Source organism: Spinacia oleracea, chromosome 4, assembly GCF_020520425.1.
Source record: "Spinacia oleracea cultivar Varoflay chromosome 4, BTI_SOV_V1, whole genome shotgun sequence".
Lineage (NCBI taxonomy): Eukaryota > Viridiplantae > Streptophyta > Magnoliopsida > Caryophyllales > Amaranthaceae > Spinacia > Spinacia oleracea.
Genome location: NC_079490.1, coordinates 133,911,186 through 133,921,882, shown reverse-complemented (window position 1 = coordinate 133,921,882; position 10,697 = coordinate 133,911,186). Strand labels below are relative to the sequence as shown.

Here is a 10,697-nt window from a genome sequence, read left to right as displayed (position 1 = left end):
GGACCATTAAATTTTGGAGGGGAAGATGGTGAGGGGTTTCTGAAATTAATTGTTTAATGTGGTGGTGGATCATCGGGTAATTAGATATATTATTTAATTAGATAGTGGGGTAAAAAAGTTACTAAAAATGGAAGTGAGACTCCTAATAAAATACGGCCAGAAATGGTAAGTGTGTCTGTTAATAAAATACGGAGAGAGTAAATAAAGACGAGAACAACTGTCGCAAATGAATTTTACGATCGACGGGGTAACAACGAGATTTTCCATCAACAAAGGCCCCTTTTATAACGGGTTTGCAACATGAACTCTCGTCACTATTGGGCTTTAGCGACGGAATTTTCCGTCGTTAATTGAACAATTTAATTCTTATATTGTACCTTACCCTTCTTACCCCCATGTACAATATTTACAGTTTTTCACTCAATTTCACTTACTTTATTCATTTTTTTACACCTACCTTCATTTTTACACATTTATCTTACTTTATCCATGTTTTATTATATTCAATTAACTTTCATTCTAAGGTTGAATGTGTGACATTAGTACACACCAATTAAAAAAGCTCCAATAATATGTAAGTAAGAGGTTGGCGAGGCGGCAATACGTTATGTATTACAAAATGATAAAATAGTAAACAGGGCAAAGTACCATTACCATTTTTGTAAATAGAAAGTACACTTTCTATTAGAAAAAGTACAATTTTTTAATAAAGTACTATTCAATTGTTTTTGTCTTTTTCCTATTTTATCTTTTGCTGTGATATGCATGAGGAAGCACATATCAGATATGCATTTGGACTTCCTCATGTGCGTAATCCGTGGTATGTATATTCAATGGCGGATCTTAGTTAGTGTTAGGGTGGGCCCGCCCCCCCTCCCCCCTGGCCAGAAAATTTTGTAGTGTATTTTTAGTTGCACCCCCTCTAAAATTTGCGTATAATTGTAGTATGTTGCTTAATTTTTTCTACCGGCCCCCTCGTAAAATTGTTCAAGATCCGCCACTGTGTATATTGAAGATAACATAGTTATCCTAGATGATAGAATATCGTATATGGTAGAGTTGTGTTATATCTGAGCTATGTGATATAAGATAGAAGTTTATATGACTTAGGAAAAACCTATTAAGAGTAGAATATTGAGTATGTAATATAAATAGAGGCATATGCCCACGAATAATACAGAAAACCCAACACAACAATATATTTCCCCCTCAATAATATTTTATCACAACTCTACCATAAACGATATTATATCATCTAAGATAACTACGTTATCCCTCGATAACTATGTTACCTCAATAATGTATTAGCTAGGTTACCAACTTACAAATTCGTACTAATTTTTTAAATATTTTAAGGTTGACACTTGGAATATGTCTTTAAATTCATTTGTACCCTGTACATTGTAAATTATTCTTGATATTATTGTGCGAGTGTGATAAGGAGAGTATATAAAAATGATCTTTGGTAAAATGTTGACGACTACTCCCTCCGTATTTATTTAAGAATATACTTGGCCAGGTATGAGTATTAAGAAAAAGAATTGAATGAAATAAAGTAATAAAACAAGTGGGATTGGATAGATATTTTAATAAGTAAAACAAGTGGGTACCATGTCATTTTAGGAGGTGGAGGGTGGGGGTGGAGTGTAGATAGATTATTTAATTAGATGGTGGGGTTGATAAGTTACTAAAAATGACAAATATATCTCTTAAATAAATACGGCCAAAAAAGACAAGTGTATCCATTAAATAAATACTGAGGGAGTATTCAATTAATCTCATAGGGCATAGAGAAAGACAATGTAACAACTTATATCGGACATAAGATATTTAATTTGATTGCACTACAACAAATCTCATATTCTCATCAAGGCATATTCTTAATTGTATGTATCAAACTAACAAGAGATAAAAAAATGATTAGGTAATACTAATATATATAAAAAATTATTTTGATTGAGGGGGTAATTTCGGTTGCATGATGAATTGAATTAGGTTTCGTATAGGAAAAGAAAAGTTGAATCATGCAATTAACCAGGGTATAATTTGATGTGCGCACAGTGCCACGGCCCACTATAGCAAGAGCTAGCGCATGTGAAACATGTACATTTGCTTATAAATACAACTCTTCTTCATCATTTACTTGTTGAGATTATTAGTGCTAGCTAGCTCTTCAAAATATCGACCAAAATGACAAAAGTTTTGTTACTCACCACTTTCATTTATTTTCTCCCGATAATGTTTTCTTTAGTCGAAGCTACTAGGCTTCCAGGTAACGTCTTATTGTTATGTCCGCTCTCTCTTTTTATTATGCTCATTTCGACTACTAATTATACTCTCTATATACTCCATTAATAGACACAACTCTTGAAAGTCTTGGATGAAAAAACAAACTCACCAATCACTATATTCTTAATTTTTCAATGTTATTGATCGATGATACTTTTTGGTTGTGGTTGAATATACCAACTAAAGAGTGTAACAATTTTAAAATTTCATGTTGCAGGGGGTATGGACAACTGGTATGCTGCTAACTCTTTGAGGATCTTAGAGAGGCCTGCAAATTCTCCACCACCGTATCCAAAGCCAGCGCCACCGGAACGTCAAGGAGTCGTTACAAGTAATTTTCTATAACTAATCTAGTTAAGCAATAGAGATATTCACCCAGTGATCTATTACTATATATTAAAAGAGACACCATGAATGACACGTGTCATTTCCTGGTGCGATTTTTTCCCGCCAAAATATTTTTTTATTTTTTTACTTTAAAATAAATAGATTACATTACGTTTTTTTAGGAAACTAAGATAAAAATATATTTTAATTACCATAGGTGTGTACTGCATAATATATTATTGGAGGAAAGCTAAATCAATATTATTTTTTCCTTTATGATATAATTTTATTTATGTATTATTATAACTTTTTAATCTGATAAGAAATATAAAAAATATTGATAAATGAACTTCTAATGTTAGTCTACTATTAATAATATAATACGTGGTAACTGGTAAGTAAGAATGTTAATTAAAATAATAATACATGGTAAGTAGATTAACATATAAGTTTATTTATCAAGATTTTACTCAATTCAAAATATGTTGTACTTCCTCCATTTTTTTTAATTGCACCATCTTGGATTTCACGCTTGCCAATGCACTATTTTAACCACTAGTATCTCTCATTATACATTTTTAAAAAATATAAAAATTTGATAATTTTAAAGTATATTTGGAGACGAATCTAACAAGATCCCACTTGAATATATTTTTCCTTACATATAAATCACAAAAAATAACTATATAAGAATATGTGAATAGTGCTAAAACCAAGATGGTGCAATTATAAAAAAATGGAGGAAGTATTTGATTAACTCGGTTATGCCCGGGTCTTTTCGAAAATTAGTCTTGAGTCATTCGGGTATGGTTAACGTTGTTAGATCGTTCTACATACAAGTAAACGACTATAATTTTTAACTTTGCATAGTAATATGCAAATTTAGTTCATTTAAATATTTTTTTACACAATTTTGAATTTATACTTTTTCATATATATTCTTTTTAGTTTCATGTTTTCCTAATACGACAAGTCTTTTAGTTACTATTAAAATAATAAATTATTTTAGTAGTAGCCGTGCGTTGCACGGGCCCTAAACTAGTTAAGAATAAATGTGAGTGAATAATATTTCACATGTTCAAATCCCCAGGTTCAATTATAATTTATAAAGCATGGCCTTATGACTTATTCGTACGCAGCAAAAGATCTAAGCAAGACATCATCTTACGCATGAAAATAAATGTTCATTTGTTTGCACAACGTACGCGTACGTACGTAACAATACAATAACATGGCTCAAAAGTTTCACTCTCAACCTAACTCGATTGGGTGATGATAAAGGTCGCAAGTTGCGACAACATTTAGTTGTCGCAATCTTACGTGTCGCAGTTTAATTGGTACACATAGGCGCCACGTAGGCTATGTGTCATCAGAATATTTTTACTATCAATTCAATATTTTTACTATAAAAATATATAAATAAGGTAATCAATGTAAAAAAGGAAACAAATTAGGATATTAAGATTTTCCTACCTTTTTTTGAAAGGTATATAATAGATTATATAAGTTAAATATTTTAATTTCCAATTTAAATCATGACACATAAGCATGCCATGTCATCATTGTGACACTGCTTAAAGGTCGCATGTTGCGACCTTTATCATTTTCGAACTCGATTATACTTATTTTGAAGCAAGCTTAATTAAATTATATAACTAATTAAGCTTTCACCATATTTTAAAATTGTATTTACTTTTTAAACAAATAAGAAAAAGGAATAATAACAAGTTATGAATGGAAATTTATATGCAGGTAATTTGAAGAATAGGTATGATGTGAAAAGTGAAGAAAGTGAAAACATTTTAGGGAGGCCCAGACATCCACCACCTTCTTACCCAAAACCAGCACCTCCAGAGCGTTATGTAACTTCAACAAGTGATGATCAATTATCTGTCTATGACTATGCCTCAACATACTCATACAGGAGCACTATATAAGTAATGCAGTATTTAATTAAAGGGATCGAGCTAGTGTGTGGCCAAGAAACCCAGTTTTCGAGCTGACCCATACATACCGGTTCTTCTAGCTATTTCCTATTGGATCTTAATTATATGTATCATAATTAAGCGCCCTAGCCTAGGCCCGTTTTATTACCTACCCACTGCTACTGTACCACTAAAATAGTTACTACGTGTTACGAATTGAAATGAAGTACTTCGTATAAAATAAGAGGAGTACATGCTGTTAATTAAGCTAATGTTATGTTTGTACGGAATACTAAGTATGTATTAAAGGGTTTTCTTTGAAAACGATGATATATACCAAGTATGAGTGTTTAGAGTACGTATGTACTCACTTTAGAATTTAATTTAGTTCAAGCTATTTTTTTTTTTTAATTGAATCCGCTATGGTTAAGAAATTGTGAACTTTCTAATTAGCTACTTATATCCGTTTCAAAATGATCTACATAAAGAAAGCCACAAATACGAATTAATTAAGCACGAATAATGTAGTCATGTAGATGGGATATAAAGAAAGCCAAAAAGACGAATTAAGTGTAGGATTATATAGATGCATAAAGCGGAATTTCAGGAAACAATTTCCTAACATCAATCACAGGATCACATGCATAATAATAGTATAGATCAGATTATGACGAAAGAATAATCACCTTTGTACGTAGCGTGTTCTCCCGTTCGTATGCAAGCTTCGAAGATCTGAGAGCCCCACTTGTTGCTCCTCTACTTAGTCCACAAGCACCAATTGAATCCCACGTATGCTAGTACGGAAGAGAACGATCACGATCAATCTCTTTCTTTGTTTGTGAAGAACAGCGTTTCAGAGAATGAGAGTTAGGGTTATTGTGTTTTCCTTTTTGTGTCAGATATTCAATGAACGTGATTTTTAAATCCCTGACATTATAACTATTATAATGTGAGAGTTTTAGGTTAACACAAAAACAAAGCCTAACATTCTTTCCCTTAATAGACCGGTTGCCATAGGGCCTTTTGGGCACATTCCAATTAGTGCTTATATGTGTGACCTTATAGGATTAATATATTTTAGTTGTAGGTTCAATCAATATTGTGCTACTAATCACATTTGTTCTCTAGCAAGCAAATATGATTACTAAAATAATTAACTTATTATCTTCATAATTAATTCCTATTTATATTTAGTAATTGCCGAAAATGTCTAAGAACATAATTCCTTCATTTAAGTACCAAGTATATTCTAATCAGTAGCTTTTGAGTGAGAACGGATAGATATAAAAAGACACGAGTGACGACTTCTTGTGAGGATAAGGGTAACTTCTATTTAGAGATCGAGGAAAAAAGGACGGAGAAACTAGTGATTGAATGGATCGTCAGTTATTTCACTCTCAACAACGTAACTACTACAAACGTGGTGGAATGGAGGTTTTACTTTAATGAGTAATAACATTCCAACTTTGAAAAGAACATGAGCCTCATAACTCATAAGTCATAAGGATATATACTTCAATTCTTTTGAGAAAAGTTGGTTCTTTTATGAGTTTCCCCCATCCTCATGCTAGAGTTTTCATTCTCTGATTAAGCCTATCTTCATTCGCTTCAATTCATTTTTATTGAAATTAAAACGGCCCTTTTTCATTAGATCGGCGGTCACTTACTTATTAGATCGGTCAACACTCATATGATAATCAAATAATCTTTAACAATCTACCAGTTGGACAAGATCTGAGATGACTAGACAAGCGATAGTGGACATGATATATAGAAAGTGGGTAGTAAAAATAACCGACTTTAGAAAGAGGAGGAAATCTTTGTCAAAAGTAGCTTGTGTAAAAAATGAACGCAAATAACTCTTATTAATACTGATTTTTGAGGTATTGACCTACCAACATACTACTAAATAGTTACTAATACGAGTCATTTACGACATTAATACTGACATACTTTTCAATTGGTACTAAAAAAATTGTACTTATCATAAATCACTTCACGTTTAAAAGAACCTTATAGAAAGAGTCGTCCATGCATATCCACAAGCGGCACGTACAAGGACCACAACACCAAAATGAAAATTGAAATAGGCAACTAGCTAGCTAGGCAAGGACGATTGACTCCATTTCAAATGCACTATGTCGATCACAAGCATGCTTTAACCAACTTACAGGACGAGTAACAATCTTAGTGGGAGACAATGCTCGATCAACTTGCATAATTCAATCATTTTCCATCCCCTCTTCAAAACATTGATTCTATACCCATGTGATTACATATACTATCTTGGGTAAATAAGTGAAAATAAGGTTACAAGATATGTAGAGTACAAAGCCTTGAAATTCTGTAAGGGTGAGCAGACTAGATACTTTAAGAGTGACGAGAATGATAAGGGAAACCCTCTATTAAAGTGCCTATAGTGGGGATTGAACCCCCAATCTTTTGGTTGAAAGATGAAATCATTTCCACTATTCCAAGACATTGCTTGATATGGCAGTACAAAGCTTTAGTTAGTAACTCAATACAAATAACTGAATAAGAGTATTCACATATTCTAGACCTAATCACAGGTCGAGGTGGGTGGCTTTTGTTATAAACCATTAAACATGACCCTTTTTCGGGTGAAAAATTCACACAAAATCTGTTATTATAGGCGAAAAAGACGGGTTATTCAGCCATTCAGAGATTGAGTGACATCTATAGTATTATTAAAATTCCAAGTCAATGCGCGAGTGAGTGCGTGACGTCTATTCCTTGTATCACGTGACTTTTGGAAAATGACATTGGCGCACTGCTCGCACATTACTCAATAAAGTTTTTACCACTACTCTAATGGTACGACTTACGAATCCAAACATATATTTTGGTTAACAATCTTACAATTTGAAATTTACCCACGGAGTACTTTTCTTCATTTTCTAAGATCATTTGTAAGATTGTCAATATAGGAGTTAAATGTTGCACTTTTTTAGCTAATTAAATATTTTTCTTCCCAAACAATCATTATTCGACTTTGTAATCTCTATTATATAAGTGAATAGGTGAGGTTATTTTAGTAAATCCACTTTTGGTGTTCCCATTGGATTACTAAAATACCCTCCATACTTATAGAATAGAGAATATAATGACAACCTACCCAATAGAAAAAATCCAAAGAAGAATTTTAATCAATCTAAACCCTTAAATAAATTATTACTATTTTAATCAATCTGTTTATATGCGTTCGGCTCTATCTAACCTATATTTCTTATATTCGCATGCATCGCGTTTATATTATATTTTTTACATGTTATTTCAGGTTTAAATGTAATAACACAAATCTGTTTCTTATATTCGCACGAATCGCGTGCATAAAAGACTAGTAATTAACAAGTGAAGTAAACATCAAGTAAATTACTAGAAAAATTAGTTTACTAATTATTGATTAACTAATAATTATTCTCAAATTGTGTAATGAGAATTATGTTTCACTTAATTGAATAAACACACTAATATCTAAATACATGCAGCGACCCGGAGCATTATCGGACCAATAACTAATTAGTTTATAGCAAAAACTTCAATTTTGGGCAACCCAAAGTCCATTCATCCTTCAAACAAAATGGGCTGGACTGTGTCCGGATAGCTGGCCCAAAAAATCAACCGAGCCCGGTACTTTTCCGGGGCTGGGCTGACTTTGATCCCGGTCTAACATGTTAAGAAGCTTTATATAGCACAATTATATTTTAATGAAAATGTTGTTCCTTTCCTGCCTGGCCCTGCAGATGCAATGCAAGTATCTAGCTGGAATTTTGCATAATTGCAGACCAATCATTAGACTTAAGATATCTTCATAAAAGATTAAGTAACAAGTGTCCTTTGCATAATTCCACAATCATGTGGCAACTCAACTAGTTCATATCTGCAACCTTAAATTACTTATCAGATTTAGTAAATTCAATTCTATGATATGTTCTTGTATATATAATAATCTAGCAAATCCATAAACTAGTAGCATCTGATTTTCAAATTAACATAGTTTTACATGTTAATTTACAAAAAGATGGGCAAAGAATTTCAAGGTAAGCTCCATATAGTGTTGTTCCCATTTATGGCTCATGGCCATATGATCCCAACGCTTGATACCGCAAGGCTATTTGCTGGTCGCGGTGTTATGGCAACCATGATTACTACCCCTCTGAACTCACAAATTTTCACAGAAGCTATTGAAAAAAGCAAGAAAGGTAATAATGGAGGTTTAATGATAGGAATCGAGGTGTTGAAGTTTCCGTCAGTAGAGAATGGTTTACCTGCAGGATGTGAGAATTTAGAGCAAGCAATGATGAGTTCAGAGATGGCAGAGAAGTTCATCAAGGCTGCAGGGATGCTAAGACAGCAGCTCGAGCAGTACTTGGAGAAGACACGGCCACATTGCCTTGTAGCAGATATGTTCTTCCCATGGGCTACAGAGTCTGCATCTAATTTCAACATTCCTAGGATTGTTTTCCATGGGATTAGCTTCTTTGCACATTGTACTAAACATATGATATGATTATGGTACACCACCCTTACAGAGTCGTCTCTTCTGATTCTGATGAGGAGTCGTTTGTTGTTCCTTTCCTTCCTCATGAGATATTTCTGACAAGAACACAACTTCCCCGAGAGTACTTGATGCTGCAATCTGAACAATCTGAGCTCGAGAAAAGACACAAAAAGATCCAGGAATCTGAGGTCCAATGTTATGGGATAATCGTCAACAGCTTCTATGAGTTGGAACGGGGAACCTCATTATGCCGAGGAAACAAATGTCAAATGGGAAGGAGAGCATGGCATATAGGCCCTCTTTTCTTACGCAATAAGACCCTAATTGAGGATGATGATCAACATAATAACTACATTTTTAATTGGCTTAACGAATTCAGTGATTTACATTTGTTTTGGAAGCTTAGCTCACTTCATAGTACCTCAATTACAAGAGATAGCAAAGGCTTTAGAAGTTATGTTATGGAGTATGAATTTATTTGGGTTGTGAGGGGTGATGATAAAAATCGAAAGATTGAAGAATGGTTGCCACAAGGGTTCAAGGAAAGGACTCAAGAAAAAGGTCTAGTAATACAAGGGTGGCTTCCACAGGCGCTGATCTTGGAGCATCAAGCTATTGTAACATTTGTCACTCATTGTGGGTGGAACTCGACACTAGAGGCAATCTCAGCTGGTGTACCGATGGTCACATGGCCTCTTTTCGCCGAGCAATTCTACAACGAAAAATTGGTGAACCATGTCTTGAAGATTGGGACCCCTGTTGGAGCTAAGAAGTGGAAACTGTTGCATACTATAGAGGATGTTGTAAACCACGGCGATATAGAAAATGCTGTGAGGAAAATAATGGAAGGACCTAAGGCTCAGGAGACTAGAACTAAAGCAAGGAGGTTGAAGGAAATGCCAAGGAAGGCTATGGAAGAAGGTGGTTCATCACATTGTGAATTAACTTCATTCATAAATGGGTTGAGGGATTACCATGCTAAACCACATCATTAAAGTGTATTGATAAGTTAATTGAGATATTACCATGTTACACAAGATGATTAGTGACTTAGTGTAGGCTAGGTAATTAATGTATAAGATAAATAGATAATGATTATGTAATTTTTATGGAATGCACAAAATGTAAATGGCTAAAAAGGCAAAAACTATGCAAATTAACTTCCAATGGTTGGTCCCTTATTGTATGGGTTTGGTGTTTTTTAGGCCCATTATGAAAGCCTTAATTCCTTGAAATCCTTATTGAAAAGGAGAAAAATGAATTTTAAATTCAATTAAAATCGTTAAAACACGAAATAGATATCTTAATTTTAAAATGACACAATAGTAAATGGGTAATGCTTCCAAACAAAAACATTCTTTAAGGTAGTAAATTAGAATATAATTTTCATAAGGTAGTTAATACAAAAGTGGTGTATTTTTAAGGTAGTAAATACCAAAATACCCTAAATTGATATATAAATTTCATAACTACTGAAAAATTTATATATTATTATTATTATTCAAAACAAGCATAGTATTTTTTTTTTATATATAATCTAATTCTCTCTTTTATTAGCTTTTTAATTTTATAGAAATTCCGTGTATTAGCACGGGCACATACTAATAGAACCTTAAATGAGAAAATTGGTTAAG

At 33.1% G+C, this 10,697-nt stretch overlaps 1 pseudogene; it reads left to right on the top strand.

Annotated features, from left to right (window-relative positions):
- Nucleotides 1–1,997: 1,997 nt before the first annotated feature.
- LOC110790827 (scopoletin glucosyltransferase-like) lies at nucleotides 1,998–10,230 on the top strand (annotated as a pseudogene).
- The last annotated feature ends 467 nt before the right edge of the window (nucleotides 10,231–10,697 follow it).